The sequence below is a fragment of the Equus caballus genome, chromosome 17 (genome assembly GCF_041296265.1).
Source record: "Equus caballus isolate H_3958 breed thoroughbred chromosome 17, TB-T2T, whole genome shotgun sequence".
Taxonomy (NCBI): Eukaryota; Metazoa; Chordata; class Mammalia; order Perissodactyla; family Equidae; genus Equus; species Equus caballus.
In genome coordinates, this window is record NC_091700.1 from 50,266,625 (window position 1) to 50,289,884 (window position 23,260).

The 23,260-nt window shown below is 37.8% G+C and overlaps 1 long non-coding RNA gene across 1 annotated transcript in view; it reads left to right on the plus strand.

Moving 5' to 3' along the window:
• Positions 1-23,033, plus strand: part of LOC111768598 (uncharacterized) — a 53,713-nt gene extending 30,680 nt beyond the window's left edge. Inside the window, exons 3-5 of the long non-coding RNA XR_002801041.2 lie at positions 12,114-12,363; positions 13,615-13,686; positions 22,817-23,033. This is a non-coding gene — a long non-coding RNA (uncharacterized lncRNA). The remainder of the gene's footprint in view (positions 1-12,113; positions 12,364-13,614; positions 13,687-22,816) is intronic.
• The last annotated feature ends 227 nt before the right edge of the window (positions 23,034-23,260 follow it).

Sequence of the window (23,260 nt, forward strand, 5' to 3'; positions counted from 1 at the left end):
TAACACAATTTGGGTGATCTTGGGCAAGGCACCTAACAACTGTGGTTCTGTTATTCTATATATTTTATAAGTAAAAGGATTTGAGTTAAACTAGATTACTGTTAAGACCCTTGAGAGTTCAAAGAGCTATGATTCTACGATTCTATGGGACAAAGTCTTAGTCCCTTGCTCAGCATAAGCCCACTAGAATGGGCATTCGAGAGACCCTTGTTGATGCCAGTCAACATCTTTGGCTACTTCTCCACTTCATACTTTATTCTCCTCTGTCTTGATACCTTATGCCTTCATGTCTAAGGCAATAAGTAAATGGTTAATTCCTCAGAGGCAGTTTGAGAAACCATTATTTTAAAAAGGACAGTTCCATAGTTGAAGACATAAAAGGCACTTTAAATCTCTAATCTCTAATTTGGTGGTGATGTAAGGGAAGTCTGTGTTTTGTATGGCCTCTCTTTCAGCAGACAGCAAATCTATGCAGTTCTGCCCATCTTGGCTTGTCTGAGCAGCATCAAGGCAGTAGGAGTCTGCATTTTATTGTTCGCCAAATAGGGAGGTTAGGAAGCTAAGCAAAGGGCACTAACTCAAGAGACCTAAGTTTGGGTGCCCTTATTTGTTCTGAATATCAAATCAGTTGTCTTTCTTGTTGTTGAAGGTTTTGCACTGGCGAACTTGGTTGCTAGTGATATTTTTCCACGTGGGACTCTGTAAGGCTCGACTGAAGGGTGGAGGGCAGTGAGAGAGGCCCGAGAGAGCTGGGTTTCGCAGCGTCCTAAGGCATGACTGTGACTGAGCCGTTTGTTCTTTGCACCTCAAATTATTCTTTAACTCAAATTCTATTGTTCATATACGTGATGGGAGGTGAGGGTCAAATTTGGTGCGGACTTGATTGACAGGACAGCGGCACAAGCCTGGAGGGGAGAGAGAAACTGCAGGGAGAAGCCACTGCTCACGCAGAGGCAGTCCCAGTGCTCTGGAGCTTGCTTGCCTCGCTCACTTCTCTAATCAGTATATTCAAGCCCTAGACCTCAGGGCCTGCGAATCAACACACTTGCTTATTTACTGCTCCTGTGCTGGAACACTGAGCAGCACTGACTGTACAGCTACCTTTTCTATCTCTAAGGCCAGTGCTAGGAGGAAACTCTTGTCATTCTTGGTCCTGAAGTCTTTCACACCAGAGAATTACATGCATATTTTCTAACGTAAGATGCTGCACAATCCTCATAAACTCTGTGACTCTCTTAAATATTCTCAAAGTGCTGCTGCTACCTTTGCACACACTACTTTTTCCCCTCTGAGGGGCATTTTCTTCTGTGTTTTTCAGGCCTGCAATTCCTAACTTAAAAAAAGAGTAAGATCAATTATCAAGGGAACTTGCTTTTTTGTTATTAAGATCCTGAACCACAAGAGGGTCTGATTAAATTAACCGCAAGTTTCAGAGCACAAGCAGTACCCTGTTTAATCTTCAATTTTCTTATTCATACAGGAGTGATAGCAACACTTTCTCACTTCCTATTACATCAGGCTCCCTTTGCATGGGAGACACTTCCTGTTGCTAGCTCTGAAAAGACACGTGTCTCATAAATGGGAGTCAGAATAGATCAGTGTTATATATCTTTGAGGACATTTGTTACCTATAAAATAATGTATGAGAGAGAGGAGGAATATATTCTAGGTAGAAGCAAATATTTCATATTTTTACAATCACATTTTCTCAGAAATATGGCGTATCCAAATATTCAACACATGAAAAGGGAGCATTATGTCTGCTCCTTTTTTCTTCCCTCCTCACTTGACTGTGTTTTTCCTTACCTGTCTTATCTTTTCATTTTAGTTCTGTGCTTCACCTTGTCCTCCCCTCTTATCCCCTACTCTCTGAATTTATTAATCAGGTAATCCATCTTTACCATGTAGGCAGTGCCATCATCACAAATCCTGCAGTTTCTCAGACTGACTATAAAGTAAACCTTTTTGAGAAACCTCGGAATGGTGACTGGTTGCATAAAGTAGATTATGCTGTCTGGAGTACCCCGGAAATTGTTGTATTCCACTTATTACCTGTCTTTGAAATGAAAATATCAAGATAGTTTATCTTCGAAATGCTCCCCTCCAGACTATGAGGTTGAAAACTTAATAGTATCATGAATTCAGTTTAAAACAACAATCTATTTATTCAAGATACTCTCTCTCCAATACCATACCTTGGAAATGTCCTCAATAACACTATATATTTTAGTATTGTTTTTATTACCCTAATTTATTGAGGCCAAAAGTGTAGTTGGGGCTGGGAGGGGCAGGAAGGCAGGGAAAGAGGGAGAGAAAAAGAGAGAGAGAAGGGGATTACCTTTTTAATGGGGTTATAATCTAAAGTCTTCCTGAAGATGGAAGCATTTCAGAAATGTGATTTGCTCTGTAGTTTTGGTCTTTGTCTTTTTCAAATACATGCTACCTTAGTGAAAGAGTCATCTATTACTTTGATGATTCCACTTGATATTCTCTAACAGTAAGACTTAAAGATAGATAAATTTAAGGCTGCTCACTTATTTCTTTCCCCTCAGAGGACTGGTCAGAGTTGCAAGCAAAAGTTGAGTCTATTTCTCACAGCCGTCTCTGTATATACACCGGTGGTTCTTACCTGGGGGTGATTCCCTCTCACTTTCAAGGGGTATTTGGCAATGTCTGGTGACATTTTTGGTTGTCACAGCTGTGTGCAGGGGGCTGTTACTGGCACCTAATTAGTAGAGAATGGAGATGCTACGAAACATCCTGCATTGTACATTATAGCTCCCACAACAAGGAATGATCTTGTCCTAATGTCCATAGTGCTGAGGTTGAGAAATCTGGATTTACACTAACCAGACCCAGAAGCAAATGGTGAAGGCAGGTGACATAGAAGAGAAGACAGTAAGGAAATAAAAATAAATTGGAAAATTACTGCAGCCCTGATATCCCCATTCATATATGCCATTTCTTCCACTTACTCATCATAGAACTACCAGTAAATAAATATAACTATTCTTGCTTTTATTTTTTTCTTCAGTCAAAGGAGGAATCTAAGGCCATGAGAAGTTAAGTGATGTGCTTTAAGTCACTTGGCTTAGCAAGTGTGATCTAAAGCCTATGGTTTTCCTCTTTCCCCTTGTTGAGAGCAGGAGACAATTATTCCATTGAGAGAATTGAGACTGGAGAGAATGGAGGCTGGACTGGTATGTTTTAGCAATAGATTTAGATATGTGGGTGCTCATATTTATATCAAATAGCCAAACGACCATGCATTTCTGGGATGGTTTTAACTTTAAGTACTTGGAAAACTTTTATTTGTCTCCGGATGTTTTCTTTGGAAAAATATGGCCCTTTCTCCTTTTCTATGTTTGTTTTTAAATCATACTTAAGAGACTTCACTAATCACATAGACGTTGACCTGTGGTGTGTGATATATGACATAAAGGGTCTAGACAAAGGACAGCATGCCATTGGTCATGAATTAAGAACACATAGATGACAGATGCTCCAGACCAAAGGCTTTAGCCAGGAAAGAATAAGTTCCTGAAATGAAAGTTATTGAACATAAAATGTCTCATCAAAAGAACTGGATCATCTTTTCTTCTGGCTATCTTGAAGAAGAAAATAGATTTTCATTCATTGGAACAATTTAGTACTTTTTTCCTTGACTATCCTTATAACGAGTTAGTTTTCCTGTTTACAGTCACATTTTTGAATAAAAGGAAAGAATAGGGTAAAAAAATTGGTATCAAAGTTCAACCTCTTTGGGCACAATTAAGCATTGATGACAAGTGATAGTGGAAAATCATTCCTTCCCATTGACCTCTGACCTTCTAAAACAGAATTCAGTCAAGCACCACTTAACAATGGGGATACGTTCTGAGAAATTCGTCATTAGGCAATGTTGTCATTGTGCGAACATCACAGGGTACGCTTACACAAATGTAATGGTACGTACAGTCTATTACACTCCTAGGCTATATGGTACTAACATTCTGAGACCACCGTCATATACGCGGTCTGTCGTTGGCCGAAACATTGTTATGTGGCACATGACTGTTCTCAGGAGTAGGGCCTGGGCATTTCTACTTTCTCTAAGTTCCACAGGAGATTTCGTTTTAGTAAGCATGGTATAGTACTTTGCATTTAGCACTACTTCATAATTACTTCTTGTTAATGGTGGTTACCTTGGTGGTTGCCCAACCTACCTGCTCTTGGGCCAACAGAGATCCCAATCCCAATCTACTTTTATTAGACTTTTAAATGGGTTGTTTCCCCAAATGTTTAAGTAGAATGGCTGTGAATAACTTTTAAAAGCATCAAGCTATTGCTATAGGAAAATAGTACAAATATTTCATAATAGAGTTTTAAACTTCTGGACATTCAACCGCTCTGAGTCTCGGGTTCTTAATCTGGAAAATGGAGATGACAGCAAAATCCTCACCTCTTTTATGAGTTTAAGGATAAAAATGAAGTAATATATAAAAGCACTTAGTAAACTGAAAAAAAATGTAAGATAATGTTGGTATATTTTTTACGATTTGACACTTCATTATACTTATTTTTGGCAACTTGGGTCTTTGAACTTCACCTTGTTTTAGAGAGTCATTCTAAATCTACGTCTTTTAAACAAAATTCTTCACCTGATACAGGAATCCCTTTACAACAGAGATTTCAAACTCTGAGTACACAGGCCTAATCAGGCTCATGGATTTGTGTGGTTTAGCTTGCTCAGTGTTTAAATATTTTTTTAAAAAAATCAGTTGCTAATACTAAAAATCAAGAGATTTCTTATAAAAATTTGGAATTCTGATTTATATTGAGAAACCAGAGTACTTAACCTATGTACCCCCAGGGCAGCAATCAGCTCTAGATGAGTAACCTTGTCAAGATCCTGTAGGCGTGCAAATTTGTCACCCACATGCTGCAACAGAGGTTCTTCAAGTATGGTCCAGGACCAACAGAGTTTGCATCACTTGGGAATTTGTTAGAAATGCAAATTCTAGGGCCTTCCTCCAGACCTACCAAATCAGAGGCTCTGGAAATATGGCCTAGCAAACTGTCTTATCAAGCTTTCTCAATGATTCAGACACACTCTAGAGTTTAAGAGCTACTGCTCTACAATGTGCCAGTCAGATGGTCCGAGGACTTCTTTATAAACTTGTCTAGTGTTGGATAACTCACTTTTGCCTCTGATTGTCATAGAGTCCTTCCTTTTATTGAGCCACATTTTATTTTCCTGTCACTTTCACCATTGTTGGCTTTTCTTTTCTTTGCTCTTTTTGGACCTGAGATAACTAAGAAAAACAATGTCCTTGTGGTCCTTAGCATTTTCAGTAAACAGCAGCAATTTATGGTGACAAGCCCTTCTGACCCCAAACTGATAGAACTCTTGTCACTCTTTGACATCATCCTTGTCTTACCCCTGTCTGTTGAGCACATCCTTAAAAACCTCAACTCCTCTTCTTTCAAAACTAAGCAATTGTAAGCAGCCGCAGAAGGAATGCAAATCTGGGCTTTTATTTTGATATTTCTCCCAACATTGATTAGATAATTTCTGATCTGTTTTATTGTTTTGTACCAGAGTGTGAAAATTTCTAGAGTTTATTCTCCATTGGTGTTCTCTCCTTGAGGGAAAATTCATAGTATAAGAACTAACTGTTATAATATGAAACCAATATTCTTATGAGATTTGTAAATTAAATTTTCTTTCCAACTTTTGTTTAATATATTCAGTGTCACCTTGTATGGCAACTGAGATAATTTTGTGTATCCTATCAATTTGTTTCTTGTCTGACATCTGTGTTTGTTTATATAGCTTTCAGAAGTGGAGAATTCTGTCGCCAATTAATGTTGATGGTTTTGAGTTAGAGAGAAGAGTATGCTTATAAATGAAAGTTTTTGCTTTTAAGTTGTGTTTTATTATAGCTGAGTGTTTTCCAAATAAATTTTCACTGACTTTGTTGAATACTTCAATTGGGTAACAGAATCACAGGCTTTCAGAGAAGTGGGGCTCAAATATAATTTTTATTTATAGGAATTTCCTCTGCAGTTGAACAGGGAGACAATTGAAAATACATTAAAGGAATATCTTTAAGTAATTGACCAAGTATATCTTTCTTTGTGAAGGTAAAATCTTTGGCTAAAGCAACTGCTCAAACAGCTTTAACAAGAACGTTGTTAAGAATATTATCTACGAAAATAAGAATTCCTGATTTCTGATCTTCCAGATTGGCTGAAGAATTACCTAGAGGCCTTATTAAAAATATTAATTCAGGGGCCTGCCTGGTGGTGTAGTGGTTAAGTTTGCATGCTCCGCTTCGGCAGCCCGGGGTTCATGGGTTCAGATCCTGGGCGTGGACCTAGCACTGCTGGGCAAGCCACACTGTGGCAGCATCCCACATAAAATAGAGGAAGATTGGCACAGATGTTAGCTCAGTGACAATCTTCCTCCGGCAAAAAGAGGAAGATTGGCAACAAATGTTAGCTCAGGGACAATCTTCCTCACAAAATTAAAATTAACTTAGGGGCCAGCCCTGTGGCCTGGTGGTTAAGTTCAGCATGCTCCACTCTGGCAGCCCAGTTGTGGGTCTTGGGTGCATATCTATACCTCTTGTCAGTGGCCATGCTGTGGTGGTGTCCCATATACAAAATAGGGGAAGATTGGCACAGGTGTTAGCTCAGGGCGAATCTTCCTCAGTAAAAAAAATCTATATATTAATTCAGTAACTCTGTGGTGGGAACTGGGAAGATTTATGTTACAAACCTTCCCAGGTGGTTTTTAATATGCAGCTGCATTTGGGATCCACCATGCTGAATCACACACTGTCTCCTCTATGAAGGTACAAAAGAGAAAATTTTTCAGTCCATAGGACACAGGAAATGCTACGTTTCTCCAAAGCAGTTGCTATGTTTTGATCCTGTGGACATTACAAATCTTATAAATGATTGCTTTTGCATTTTTGATTTTCACTGTTAGTAAGCTCAGAGGCAATGTTGACAAGCATTAGCTTTTTTTTAAGGATTTTCCAGAAGACATTTTTATATCTTTCTCTATATTTTTTACTCTGGCTTTATTTTAACATTCTTCTCATTATTTTTTTCACTCTGATGTCTCTCTTTTCACTTACTTTATTTTTTATGGTATTTAAAATATTTTTTGAAGTCATAATCACTTTTAGTATAAAACATAATATAAATAAATATAATAACTGTAGCAAAAAGACTGTCATATGAGTCATTAGTAGAGCTATTTTAGGGAGTGTTACTTAGTAATCCTGAATTAACTGCTGATGAACTTAGAACTTTCTTTTCCATATGCAATTCTTCAATGACAGTAAACTAAAGTTAGGAAAAAGAACCATGGTCATATAGTATATGGAATGATACATTCCGTATCCCATTTTAGGAGTTTTATAGTGCACATTACAGCTTCAAGACTCTGAAAAGACTGGTCATAAAGATATTTAAAAATCTTAGCCTAACACTTTCCAAACTTTTTAAAAACCAAACACCATCCCTTTCTCCTCCCAGAGCACCGTTAACATTTCCAGAACAGTATTTTATTTAGGAGATACTGTGTTATTGCTATGTTTGTAAGTGTTGTACATCAATATGAATGAAACAAGGAAAGCTATTGTGTTAGGTGAGCAGAAACGGTTAAGCATAGCTGGTAGAAATAAGCTGAGCTAAGTGAGTAAACTTTAGGTAAAGTGTCCTGGTCAATTGGCACTTGTGAAGGAACAGATGTAATAAGGAGAAGAAAACGTTATAGGATATTTGTATTCTTGCAATTGCAGAAAGAAAAGCACACATTTGAAGTACAACCAAGTGAAGCTGAAATCCTAGCTGAGCTGAACTATGGTTCAGTCTCCTGGTGCTCACGGCATTGCACTAAGGTGTTGTGCAAATAAAGTGAATAGTTGAAGTGGAGTAACATCCAACGGTAGGGGGAGAGTCTGTGTGGGGAGAAGTAGGGAGAAATTTAGGCGAGTTTATGTGTCAGAGGATAAAAGCATAAGGAGAAGAATTTGTGTATGTATGAAAGAATTAAGAGAAGAATTTGTGTATGTATGAAATAACTACAATCATTTTGAAGGCATGAGGTCTCCCTAGGTTTTGCAGACAGGTTGTACCTCCTGACAACCTTTGTCAGAGCATGAATAAATGAAATGTTTTGTGTGCCCCGTTCTACCTTAATTTTCCTATCTATTTTACCAGGGGGAACAGGGAGAAATAGTTCATTCTAGAGAAATTTTGCTCTGTTGAAGGAAATGTTTTATGTGACCTCCTATTAATTGGCCACTTAGTCACTCCAACTCTCAGTCTACTTTAAATCATGTTAAACATTGCCCTTTCCTTTGAATGAACAGAAATTAAAGAGAGGTGGTGCGAAACTGATTTAATACAATCCAGTTTGGAAACATCAAATGTGTGAAGGTATGATCTAAATTGTCCATAGAAATAAACGTTGAGTCCAGCACCTAAATAATTCAGGGAGGACCTAATGAGAGATGGGCATGAACTTAGAAAACCTGAGACAGTCTGCCCAGAGGAAACTGTTGATGGGAGGGACTCAATAGTTACTGTAAGAAGATGCTATATTTTCATCAGGTCAATAGGAGCAAGACCAGTCAATGGAGACTCTGGGGCCCAGAGAAGTGAGTGGGCTGAAATAGTTTTAGTAATCACTTGCAAGGCAATTTAAACTATTAACATCTCAAGAAGGTCAATTCCATGGTTTCTGTTGCATCATCAAGTTGATCACCTGAGCCCATTCTCCTTTCTAGGTGGCCATGTTTATTAACTGGGAATCTTCTCTGTCAATCTTTCCTTTCTGGAGAAAATCTACTTCTTTTATCTCTATCAACTTATCTCTGTTTAAATTAAATTTTTGGTAAAATCTTATCCAAATTGTATTTTTTTAATACAAATATCTGGCTTTGCTTTTATTGGGCATGGAATTCTTTATAATAAAGTTTCTTCTTTTTCATTTATTCATTTATTCAGCATATGGTTTTCAGGAAATGTCATGGGAAACTTACACAATAAAAAACAAGACATTTTTCTCATTTTACGCATATTCCTTAGCTTCTTCTAATTTATGTTTCAGATGTTTCCTGTGCCACTTTAAACTATTTTGGTATTTTTCTAAGAATAGAGATTTAACATAATATTTAGGTAGATCAAACAAAACATTTTTGTATCTTTTTCTTTTTGGTGAGAACATTTAAGTTACTCTCTCTGCAAATTTCCATTGCACAAAGCAGTGTTATCAACTATAGTCACCATGTTATACATTAGATACTCAGAATTATTCATCTTACAACTGAAAGTTTGTACCCTTTTACCAACCTCTCCTTAGTTCCTCAATGCCCCCACCCCCAATGCCCCGGAAACCACTTTTCTATTCTCTCCTTTTTTTTTTTTTGTAGATTCCACATGTAAGTGATGCCATGTGGTATTTGTCTTTCTCTGTCTGGCTTATTTCACTTAGCGTAATGCCTTCCAGGTTCATTCACCTCGTTGAAAATGATAGGCTTTCCTCCTTTTTTAAGGCTGAATAATGTTCCATTTTATATGTCACATTTTCTTTATTCATTCATCCATTGAATTACGCAGATTACTTTCATACCTCGGCTATTATGGATAATGCTGCTATGAACTTGGGAGTGCAGATATCTCTTTGAAATAATGATTTCATTTGTTTTGACTATATGCCCAGAAGTGGAATTGCTGTATCATAGGGTATTTCTATTTTTAATTTCCTGAAGAACCTCCATACTCTTTTCCATTGTGGCTGCACCAGTTTGCATTCCAACCAACAGTACATAAGGGTTCCGTTTTCTCCACATGCTTGCCAACACTTGTTTTTCTTGTCTTTTTGATAAGAGCCATCCTAACAGATGGGGGGGGATATCTCACTATGGTTTTGATTTGCATTTCCCTGATGATTAGTGATGTTGGGCACCTTTTCATGTACCTATTGGTCATTTGTATATCTTTTTGGGGAAAATCTCTGTTCAAGACCTTTGCACATTTTTTAATTGGATTATTTGGTTTTGTGCTATTGAGTTGTATGAATTTCCTGTGTATTTGGGATATAAACCTCTTATCAGATATGTGGTTTGCTAATATTTTTCCTATACTGTCAGTTGTCTTTTCATTTTATTGATGGGTTCTTTTGCTGTGCAGAAGCTTTTTAGTTTGATGCAGTCCTACTTGTTTATTTTTGCTTTTGTTGCCTTTGCTTTTGGTGTCAAATACAAAAAGTCATTGCCAAGACTAATTTCAAGTTGCTTATCCCTATATATTCTTTTAGGAGTTCCACAGTTTCAGGTCTTACGTTCAAGTATTTAATCTATTTTGAGTTGATTTTTTATTTTTATTTCGGGTAAGATAGTGGCCCAGTTTCATTCTTTTGCATGTGTCTACCAACATCATTTATTGAAGATACATCTTTTTCTTATTGTATATTCTTGGCTCCTTTGTCAAAAATCAATTGACCATATGTGCATGGGTTTATTTCTGGTCTTTCTATTCTGTTCCATGGACCTGTGTGTCTGTTTTTATGGCATTACCATAGTGTTTTCATTAATATATCTTTGTAATATGGTTTGAAATCAAGAAGTGTGATGCCTCCAGCTTTGCTCTTTTTTCTTAAGACTGCTTTGGTTATTCAGGGTCTTTTGTGGTTCCATACAAACTTTAGGATTATTTTTTTCTCTTTCTGTGGAAAATGCCATAGGAATTTTGATAAGGATTGCACTGAATCTGTAGATTGTCTTGGATTGTAAGGACGTGTAAACAATATTAACTCTTTCAATCCATGAACATAGAATATTTTTCCATTTATTTGTGTCCTCTTCAATTTCTTATATCAATATCTTATAGTTTTCAGTATACAGATCTTTCTCCTTCTTGGTTAATTTATTCCTAAAGATTTTGTTCTTTTTGATGGGATTGTTTTCTTAATTTATTTTTCTGGCAGTTTGTTGTTGGTGTATAGAAATGCAACTGATTTTTGTAGCTTGATCTAACATGCTACAAGTTTACCGAAATCATGTATTAGTTCTAATAGTTTTTTGTGGGTCTTTAGGGTTTTCTATATATAATATCATGTCATCTGCAAACAGAGACAGTTTTACTTCTTATTTCCTGACTTGGATGCCTTTTATTCCTTTATCTTGCCTATTTACTCTGGCTAGGACTTCCAGCACTATTATGAATGAAAGCGGTGAGACTGGACATCCTTGTCTTGTTCCTGATTTGAGAAGAGGGGAGCTCAGGAGGCTCCTGTGTCCCCATCTTCAAAACTGCATTCTTCTATATAAAGGAAAATTCACTCCTTGGAAAAACATTTTCTAATGAAATCTTCTTGGTTACCCTCCTACTAGCCTACCTCAAGCCATTCGTAATACCATTTAATATTTGTTAACCTAATGATTTTAATATGTAACTGGAATTACGTATAGTTCAGCTCTACAATTTAAGTAGGTAAGGGAAGAGGAAAGTTGAAGAGCTGAGTTGACTGATTGCTGAAGGATTTGTCCAGCTTGGGAGCCAGAGTTGTGGTGTTGCATTAACTGCCTTAGCAGTATGATGCTATTTCTTCCCTGTCTGTTACACATTCAGAAAAAAAGCAGAAGCCGTAAGATAGGGAATGCGAGGTAAGGTGGTGTTATGGAGAGAGAAATGGCCTGACCCAGTTTCCAATGGTAATAGTAGGAAATAGCAGTTGAGTGCCTCAAAAATTTCAGGATATTATGGCATGTTGCTGTATCTTAGCTCATTTAATCTTCACAAGGACCCTTTCAAATGATACTATTATCCCTACTTTATAGAAAACTGAGGCCCAGAGGTTAACTTTCTTAAGGCCACACACAGTGAGCGAAAGGATTCTAATTCAGATCCAGAAGTTACATTGACTCTAACTCTACTCGTATTTTTCCTACTTCCTTTCTTTGCAGATGTCAGGTAAGAAGCGAGGTCAAATAACTATGCAGCAGTGTGATGACTGTATTGGTCATGAAAGGTTAAGTTGTAATAAAATTAGCAGAAATTCTCCAAATAGCAATATTTAAAATAACAAAGACTTGTTTCTTTTTACCCTACAGATCCAACAAGGGTCAACTGAGACTTTTACTCCATGTCTCCATGGTCCTCCTCAGAAACTCAGGTTGAGGGGCTCCATGTCACTTCCAACTCAGTGAAAAATCAATGGGAGGAACAAGTATCCTGACCCATAGTGCTCAGTCGTGGGCCCAGGTGACAAGCTACATGTCACTTTCACTCCCAACTCAATGGAGAGAACCAGTTGCACGGCTCCACCCAACAACAGGGAAAGCAAGAACCACAATCCTACAGGTGCCTGGAAGGAAACAAGAAACGGATAGGGTCACGCAGTGGAATGACAACCACAGTGCTGCTGGCATTGGTTTCCCCTCACCAGCGTGACAAAACTTTCCTCTTCACTGTTTTCAGTTTCCCCTCCCATCAGTTACTGAGTACTTTTAGCTTGAGCTGTGTATAACTTTCTTTCCTATCATGGATTGTCCTACTCTCTGTCCCACCTCTAGCTACCTGTGTGCCCGTGGCCGAATTCCCTGACCACTCTAGGCCAAGTTTTATCAACCATAAAATAAGTACTTGGATTAGGAGATCTTTAAGAGACTGGCCAAATGAAAATTTATATGATTTCATGAAAAGGCAAAATAAATCCTTCTTTGATTATTTTGCACAGACCAGGCAGGTAACAAAGGCTAGATATGGCTCTGGAGACATAATTCACCAATGGAGAGATAAGGAGCTGAGGGGTACTGGTGCTGAGCAAGGATAGAGATTAAGGATAAAACACTGAGGGATACCTTAGGCTCCAATCCAAGAATTCTAAGACAGGTAGGAAATAGTGAGGAAATGATCAAATCTAGGATCCTCTGACTTTATTTTTTGTTGGTTGTTTAGTGTTTACTTAAGGTAAGCCATTTCATATGTATGTATGTGTATAAATATATATATATATATATATTTTTTTTTTAAGGGAAAGACATTCAATGATTAACTTCACAGTTCAAGCAGAGAGCCTCTTTTTGAGGTGTCAGTAAAAAATATGAGGGCTTATGTCTTTTGGTTTGCACAGTATGATCATGATTGTTACAAATATCTTTCACCTAGTACCAAGATAACCACACTACAGCATGAGAATTTTGAAAGTTGAATAACCTCCCATCAGAAAAACCACAGAGATAAGTGACAGCAGTTGTCTTAATAAGACACATTTCCAAGAATTCAGACCACTCTCATTGTTATAACCTGCATTTTTAACTATGTACATCCTTCTCAAATTATGGCTTCCTAGACTAAACACATTGGTTCAAATACTTGAGTACATGGATTCAGCAAAGCAAGGAAAAGCTAGAGCAAATAAATGGGCCTGATATGCCACAACCAGGGCAGTGCTCTTTAGACAAAGGCTCATCATTGGTGATTAAAACAGAGGGGGGAACAGCTTCCAGGCCCTGCAAAATGGCTCTAGACACAAGCAAAGAAAAGGCTCCACTTATGCACGTTTATCTGTTTAGATCTCCTCACCAGTCTCCCTTCTCTGCCTCCTTACAGAGTAATTTTGCTAATCAGCCACCAGTCACAAGGAAACTGCCAGACAGGAGAGCTTACATAAGGACATCAAAGGTGAGAAATGGGGAGAGATTTCTGATGCCAGATCTTGAGAGTCTGGGTCCAGATCTGTGCTAAGGCTCGAAGCTGTTTTGTACTTCTTTTCCAAAATTGCTCCTCTTTCTACTTCTCTCCAATTCTTGCTTTCTTGCAAGTCCAAGCAAAATTTTAATTTTTTTAAGAAGGATCGTAGCCTGATGTCAGAAGGAAAAACATGAGCTCTGTGATGGATAGTTTTATATGTTCACTTGGGTAGGCTATGGCTCCCAGTTATTTAATCAAACACACATCTAGGTGTTACTGTGAAGGTATTTTGTAGATGTGGTTAGCATCTACAATCAGTTGACTTTAAGTGAAGGAGATTACCCTAGATAATGTGGGTGGACCTCACATAATCAGTTGAAAGTCCTTAAGAGCAAAAACAGGTTTCCTGGAGGAGGAAGAAATTCTGCCTCAAGACTGCAACATCAGGTGCCAGCCCCATGGCCAGGTGGTTAAGTTCACATGTTCTGCTTTGGCAGGCCAGGATTCACCAGTTCCGATCCTGGGCATAGACTTACACACTGCTAATCAAGCCATGCTGTGGTGGCTTCCCACATGGAAGAACTAGAATGACTTATACAGCTATGTACTGGGGCTTTGGGCAGGAAAAAAATTAAAAAAGGGGAAGATTGGCTCAGGGCCAATCTTCAAAAAGGACTGCATCAGCTCCTGTCGTAGAGTTTCTAGCCTGCTGGTCCGCCCCACCCGTTTTGGACTTGCTTGCCCGAACACGTAAGCCAATTTCATTCTCTTCCTCTCTCACTAACTAGTCAGTGTTTCTGGGGAACCCTGGCTGATACAAGCTCTTTCAAGTTATCTGCATAGTGATGTGATTGACTAATAATTAAGCTTAAATAGGAGCATCAGTACCGTTTGTGAAATGGTACCAACTTTTTTGAAGAGAAAAATTTGCTTTCATGGTATAGCTCGAAGGATGGTGGTGCCTATTCCCACCTGTTCAAACTGGTTCTCACCTGGAGTGAAATTTGCACAATTAGAATTAGCCGCATCTATTGACGGAGTAATTGGAGTAATTATAGGTGTGATTTGGAGTTGAAAGCGACAGACACTACTGGCTCTCTCTTAAATGTAGGGGAAGACTTTCCAGGTCAAAACTAAAACCTTTCGAATCTTAGAACTAGAGATGGGAAAGAGATACCAGCTATTATTCGGTCCAACTTTCACGTTTCAAAGGTAATGAAATAGAGGCCCAGAGAAAGCTAAGTGTGCTGTGCAAGGACAAATTTATCAGAATAACATATATTTTAAAATTTGTTTCGTTGCTTGAAAATGTTTTAATATTTTTCTGTACTGCTAAATATTTTACTAAAGCACATTGTTTTGGCCTGGAAGTATTGCATCGGATGCATGTGCCAGAATTAAACTGAATACCTATTTGATGTGTTAATTTATGTTCATATTTTCACTTATAGACACTGTGATAAATATCCTTATCTGTAAGTCTTTGTACACATGTTTATCATTCCTGGGAATCAGTTTCAAGAAAAGGGAATTCTGGATCAAAGGATATTTGTGTTATGAAGCCTTTGATCCCAGTTATCAAATTGTCCTCCAGAGAGATCTTACCAGTTTCTGATACTCAGTGATAGTTGAAAGCACCTGTTTCTGGCCCCCTCATCCACACTGGATATTTTCATTAACAAACAAATACAATGGAAATGGAGTCTTGTCTTCATTCACATTACTGTATTTATTAGCAAGGTTGAACATTTTTTCTAATTCTATTGGCCATTGTACTCTCTTTATGCGTTTTTAATATCCCTTCCCCACTACTTTATTGGAGTTTATATTTTATTGCTTTGTAGAAATTTTTTAAAACAATGAAATAGAGTCCACAAAACAATCCCTCCATAAAGGGTAGGTGTTATTATTATTACTGTTATTATTTTGTTGTGGTTGTTGGTATTATTTTGTTTGTTGCTGGGCGCTGTCTTATACTTAGGAAGAAAATGCTAAGGGGGCACTGCTTGGCGGCAAATAGCCTCTGTTAGGTAAAATGTGTCTCCATCTCATTGGGAAAAATTCATCAAAACATATCCCAATTATGCTGTTGATTTTAGAATCTTTCATCTGCATCCTTCAGGCAGGCTCTATTCTCCCTGGAATAAACTAAAATGTGCTTTACGCTTCAGGCACATATATAATGGCATGTAAACCACTGCACCTCTTTAGTTTCTTCTCTAACTAGGCACTGAGATTCTTTCTTTTCTTGGAAATTATGGGGATTGACCTCAGAGAATACATAAATTGCAAAGTGCCTCCTTTTTTATATAGCATTTTACATTATTCTTATTTTTTTCCCTCTAGAAAGTATAAAATTACATATCCTAAAATGGAGTCTGTGAAGCAGTTTTTTATCTTTTTAAATATTTAGCAGTACACGGTGTTTACTTTTTATGTTTCATTCTCGAATATTGTGTTTTATGGAGGACTATCAGAGGGTTTCCTTTTTCATTTTTATGGTAGGCCTCAAGTTTTTGTGGGCTTGTGTTCATTCATTTGCCTGCTGCCATGCTTAAACTCTTCCCCCAGGGCAGAAGTGGCATTTATGATCGGTCATCAAATCCTGCAGCTTTAGTGAGGAGGGTGGGAGATGACTTAGGGATGTTTGGAATAATCCATTGTGAGCAACAACTGAAAAATACTTATCAGACTCTTTCGCATGATTGGTTATGGAAAGTTTTACCTCCACAAATGAGTTAATGTATATATTAACTCATTTGATGAACACGGTTCCTGACACAGAGTAGATGCTCCAGAGATGTTAGTTGTCTTCTGTATCAATCAGAGTTCTCTAGAGAAATAGAACCAATAGAGCCAATAGAGAATAGGACCAAAAGTATGTGTATATATACATGCACACATATACAGGTAAAGAGACTTATTTTAAAGAATGGGGAATTGGCTCACCTGATTGTGGCAGCTGGCAAGTTTGGGGCAGGCCAGCAGACTAGAAACTCAGGTAAGAGTTGATGTTGAGGCCTTGAATCCGAAATCTGCAGGATGGGTCTCAGGCTAAAACCTCAGGCAGGATTTCTATGTTACAGTCTTGAGGCAGAACTCCTTCTTCACAAGGAAATCTAGTTTTTGCTCATAAGGCTTTCAACCAATTGGGTGAGTCTCATCCATATTATTAAAGGTATTCTCTTTTACCTAAAGCAACTGATTACAGATGTTAATCACATCAACAAAACCTCTTCACAGTTATCATCTAGACGAGTGTTTGACCAAACAAATGAACACCATAGCCCACAAGTTGACATGTAAAATTAACCATCGCACCTTCCTTTTCCCATGTGTGAAAGGGCATAGGGCTCTATCGGGAAGCCACCGATCCTGTCCTACCCATCTTGGTTTCATGAACTCACTGGATCCATTTAATAAACACAGGTGGCAAGAAGATTTGGGAACAGGATTGGGTGCCTTTTGGTGTAAGAGAAAGAAAAGGAGGTTTAGTGTTTGTTGGGAAAGTAAGGGCAGCAGAAGAAGAGGTAAGAGCATCCCAAAGATGATGCCAACACCTTCCTGGTTTGGCCTAGTTCTGTGCCATCACCTTTTTTGTTTGGCCTAGTTTTGTGTGTCTTTATGACTTTACAGTAGTAATGGAAGTGTTGGGGTGGAGGGAGAGCAGAAAAAGGATGGGTGTCCTCAGTACAGTGTTAGGGAACTTCCCTGCTACAAAATGGAGAGTGACATAGGCTGAGCGAAATAAGGTTTCCTGGATTCTCTGGAAGCATCCTCTATGAGTTTCCAAGAAATGCTCGGATTCTTCTTCAATATAGCAGTATAGACATGGACCAGGGTCCTCACTGAGTCCAGATTGAGGATGGGCAATGGAGACAGAATTGCTACACAGAAGAGAGTGAAATTCATTCTCCAAGTTGCGGAAGGAGAATGGGCTTGAATGAAACAAGAGTTCATCATGTGTTGGTAGTGAAGTTACTTAACCTTTCAGCTGCACTAAGTATTTAGACATGTAGGAGGATAATAATGTCAACCCCCAATGTATTTAATAGGGCAAATGAGTTAAAACTGTGATATGATTTTAAATTTATGTCAATCAGGAAATTCAAAGCACAGCACTATAATTAGAAACTCACAATTATCCGTAGAATATCCTTGTGGGCAAAATTAATGCATATTGAAAATTTTTAGCAGTTATTTTAATTCCCGATATAGCCTGGTTCAAATGAGTTGATTTCTCTATTCTGAGTATAATGGGCTACCTACATATAAGGTAAACTTCCTTTAGTGATGGAATTTTCTGTTACTTCAGAAATTTGGTGCCAATCTTTCTGCGTTCATGGTCAACAAATTAAATCAGAAAGCTACGAAGTGACATGGGGAGGTTTCTGAGGTACAGCTTGTTAATGAAGGACACTAAAGATGATTTTTGGAAACTGACTCGGCCGCTGACTTTATTAGATCCTGTCACTTTATTGTATCCTTTTGTAAGGGCTGTTTTGGTATTATGAACATATTATTTTTTATGTGGGCAGGTTAACTGTTTTCAGTCAGATAAGCAGAAACAAATCCAATAGCTGATTTTCAAGGAGGATTCTTTTAGGATTTGCTTTTGGGTAGGAAATGTATTTGCTAATACACTTGATTCGTTGCCTTTTGAAATACTTTCTTTTCAATGCTTATTTATTTTGAGCAACACAGAACACACGCACAGTAATCCCCTTCTTTTCAGTGGAGACTTTTCGCTCTTCAGGCCAAGAATCCTGAGACTCCAATAAGATTTCCCACATTGGTGTCAACAAACAATGGTACACTTGACTTAAATGTTTCCTGGGTTATTTACATAAGAGGCAATGATACAGTATGGTAATAATGAGGGAAATGAATTTTGGAAGCTCGAAAGTCACCTCCATAAGTCATCTATGGAACACTGAGCACTACATCTTTGCATTATTAGGCTGGTATTTGTTTAATGTGATTTTTCAGAAAAAGTTATCAGAAAAGCTTCCCCTGTAAGCAGCCATATGACCTCCAGGAGGCAGTTAAGAGAAATGTAATGGCACTACTTGATGTAGGTTATATCTTTGGCAGTGATCCATTTTTTTCCAGTCTTTATTCACTCGGGAGTAAAATTATTGCCTCATAAAACAAGAGGAATGTCCAGTTATTTCTTAAGTAGGATCCTATTAACTTTACCACTGTCACCAGTTCCTTCCACAACATTAAAATCTTTCAGCCTTGTGGCAGGGAGGATGCTACATACCCAGATTTAGTGATCCAAGGACAATTATTTTGAAAACATACATTTCCTTGAAAGACCCAATTTTGAAAGAACTAATTCTTAGAATGATGTTCCGATGAATCACTGTATTCATAACAGCATTTTTCTTAGAAGAGCTTTTGCCTACATCAAAACTACCAGCCAGGATATAAAAAAGTGAGTCAATGTTAAGGAAAATTTATTATTGAGAATGAGAGTTTGATTATTGAAATGTACTATAATGTTTCACCATAAAATCAGTGAATTAAAGTTTCATTTATTCGAAAAATCTGCATAATTGTCCTCGGTTTCTATCTGAATATTGCTCTTGTGTAGAATATCCCTTTAGGCCATACTGAGAGTCATAGTTCCCATTTCTGCTTGGTAGGCAAATAAAAATGTTATTCTTGCCCATGTGGTTTGAGTGGGAATGATTTGAACCCATTTGAGGAGATGTGATGGTTCCTACAGAAGAAGAGAGAGGGTCATTTAGACTGCTCCATTCGGCCTTGGTTATATATTGTCAAGAACTGGTCAGGGACTAAGATCAGACTTAATCAAGCATGATGTTAGTCTTCCATGCACATCATCTATTCCCTCTGGCTCTTAGGTTGAGCTTGTAATAACCAAACATTTGTATCATTTGCAAATTTGTTTGCATCCGTTTCTAATTGTTTCTTAGCTGAGATTCTTGCATTCAGCCAAATCTGAGCTATTCTTGGCCAAGCTGTAAGTAGCTGAACTTGGTTAGGCTGTAAGCCACAGTGTCTTAGCTAGCTTCCTTCAAGACCTGACTCAGAGACCAGGACTTTTGTGATTCTAGGAAGCATAAGTGAGTTGGTAAGGAGAGTCAGACAGGGAAGAGAGAAATGACAATAGAGTGTATGTTAAAGAACGATTTACCTCTTTGGGCACCTGGTGCTCAATTCTACTGGAAGCCTCCAAGAAACCAAGAGAAACAGTCTCAGAATTGTCCCCTGGAAGGGCAAGAACTGTTGCTCATTAGTGGAAGCTTGCCTGCAGGGGAGGAACTGCTCCATAGCACTGAGTTGTGTCTGCGGCCTGCTAAGTTTCCATGGGGCCAGAGAAAAGCCTCAGACAGAGAAGCAGGGAGACACAGGCTCTTGGGTGGGACACTATCTACAACGATTGTAGGTGGACTCAAAGATGAGCTGAGAATATGGGGAGGTGCGCGCAGAGTGTCTGCCACAAACAGGAAACTCAAAAATAACAGTGCTTTGGAAGAGCAGAGGGCTACATCTCTCACATAAAAGCTATCCGGAAGTAGGCAGTCCAGGACTTATTCTGGAGCCTTCACAATCCTCAGATGCCCAAGCTCTTCCCAGTCTGCTATTTTGCTATCTCTAAGGGGGGTTCGTCTTCAAAATCCAAATCACCGCTAAATCTCTGGTAATCATATCCATACTCCAGGTGGTAAAATCTAGGATGGGACCAAGAAGGCCTGTTCTTCCCTTTTAAAGAGATATTCTGAAAATGCAGTAAAATATTTCTATCTATATCTCATTAGTCAGAACTTAGTAACATGGCTACATCCAGGAATAAAATATTCTGAGAATATTTTGTATTGCATATATATATTCAGAACATAACAAATATTATACTTATGTCATATATATTTATGTTATATAATATGTTAATTATGTACTAATTAATTATATTAATTAATATATAATTAACATATATTGATTATATATTAATAATTATATTAATTTATATATTATACATAACATAAAATAAAATATTCTGAGAATATTTTATATTATAAATATATATTCAGAGCATAACAATGATAATAAATATTTATGTAGTGCTTCTTATACATTGGGCCTGATGCTAAGTGTTTTATATAAATTAATTTACTTAACCTATATGATAACTGAGTAAGAGATTATATTCCTCATTTTATGGAGAAGGAAACAAATTTAGGGAAATTGAAACATGCCCAAGTTTTTCTTGGGAACAAGTGAGGGCAGCTGGCTGATCCTGGAGTCTGGCTGCTTGTGATATGATGCAGAAGACAGGGAGTACCACGTGTGAGAGATGGACAAGTGCTGCGGTGGTCCCACGTGCAGATGCAACTAGGGGCTGTAGGTGATGCTGGGGAAGTTCTTTGAAGGGGCCCTTCTAAAGTAGAATCCTCATCTCCACCTGAACAAATGGAGATGTAAATCTAAGCATGGCAAGTAGGGGCTAAAATATCTCTTTGTTATTGATAGAGGCCTGGAGGAGGTGGCTTTAGGTCGGTTAGCCAAACAAATTAGCTAAGAGAGTTAAGCAGACTCAGCCATCCAATCACAGCACACTGAGCCAGAGTAGGCCTCCCCCTTCCTATGGGATGGAGCATCTGGAGGAGCTGAGGAGAGTCTGCTCCCTCTAAGTCTGAGGCTCACAATTGGTAGAATGTTGATGGAACCAAGCTGAGCAAGCCTGTTACTTTTCCCAGATCTAATAATCAGGTCCCTCCATCTTCTCACGTGGTGGAGAGAATAAAATGGGCAGATAGCTTAGGAAAAATCCCTGTCCCTGGAATCCAGTGATGAGAAAAAGGTGTTCCCAGGTGAAGGCTACAAGGAAAGTTTTCTTGATCTTGCCTAGGCAGCTGGGGAGTCTTCACAGGTATAGATAGTCATCAACATTGAAGCTGACGCAACGGAGAAGTCATTTTTTTCATTATTTGTGAAAACTTTTTTTATGGGATTAATTTTGTATTGCTTGGGAGCAATACAAATTATTCAAATAATGTTAAGAGGCAACTAAGCGTGGGATTGTGTGTCAATGAGTGGCCACAGTTTGCAAATAAATGGATGCTTTGATAATACATTTAAGACATTACATTGCGAGTTATAGAAAAGACCAAAAAGCAAATCTCCCCCAAAAGAATCCAGCATATTTCTTGAAGAACTGACTCTTCTTTCAGTAAGAAAACTAGTAGATATCATCAAAGGAGTCCGTCTAAACAAAGAAATCAGGGCCAAATAGAGGAGAGGAGGATTTTAATCATTCTGCTTGATATGTTCAGCCTATGATGATATTCAGCAACAACTGATCGATAAGCTATTTTTCCTATTTCTTTAACTAGAGTTGAAATAAAAAACGAAGAAGAGTAAACATTTTCTAACTCTCCAGAAGAATAAAACCCACTGCCAATAAGTTCAGCCACCTTCAGATGTAATACACATACCTTTTTAGGGCTGCCTCCTCACCCTCCAATATTTCAGGTCTGCAAAGGCAAACCAGAATGGAGACTTGAGGCACTTATCCAGAAAAATGAGGCAAAAAAATCATGTTTCCCCAAAAATTGGTTATGGAAATTAAAATTTATTATTGGCCCTGCTCTAGACAGCGGACTGATTGAGCATTCACTTTGTGGGTTTAGAGCTGGCTCTGGCTTCTCCTGGAGAACATCTCCTTGTTGGGCAGGTGTAAAAGTAGAGTTTTAAATTTGTTGTATGTCAAGTTGAGATTCTCAGATTATTTTTTTCTATTAATTCCTCTTCTCTAGCACATTTTGCAAATAGAATGTGATGATGAGGTTTAGTCATTTTATTTGATAGTTCTAAATAGCTGATCTAAATAATTCCACTCCAAACAAATTCTGAGGGCTTTTTAATTTTGTGTTTGAAATGTTTGGTTGGTATGTTAACCTAGCTTAAATAAATTAGACAGCTAACAAGCTTCTCCTTGTCTCTGCACTGAATAGATACAATGTTATAGGATGATAAATAATAGTTCATGCTTGAAATAGATTTTTGTTTTGTTTGCTTTTCATTTATCCAGGTAATTTAAGGAAAATAAAATCTCTCTCTTTCTCTCCTCTTCCCCCCCTTTTCTTAAAAGGAGCCGTCTGGATTATACTGGCGGGTTGAAAATATGTACTGAACTCTTAAAAGTTTCCAGAAAGTCATTTGAAGTCAAGATACTGGGGAATTCTCACTTTTTTATAAATGTTGATTTTTTTGTTTCTTTTGAGCTTCTTTAATAAACGTCTGTTAGTTTTTTCTTTAAAATATGTTTTTCTTAGAGCTACATCATTAAAAAACCTCTTGAAATTATGGTTCTATGGTTACTTTGTTACTCATTCATTTCTACAAGTTTGAGATGCTCTATACATGTTTTTTGCTAAATAAAAATAATCTTTTGCTTCAGTCTGTGACAATGAAAACAGAGAATTCTCTGGCAGCAATATTACCAACATAGACTTTATATAACTGCTTTTCTGCTTGCTCTCAGTATTATCAGGACTGGTATCCACTGGGTTTAGTAAATTTTGAACTTTATAAT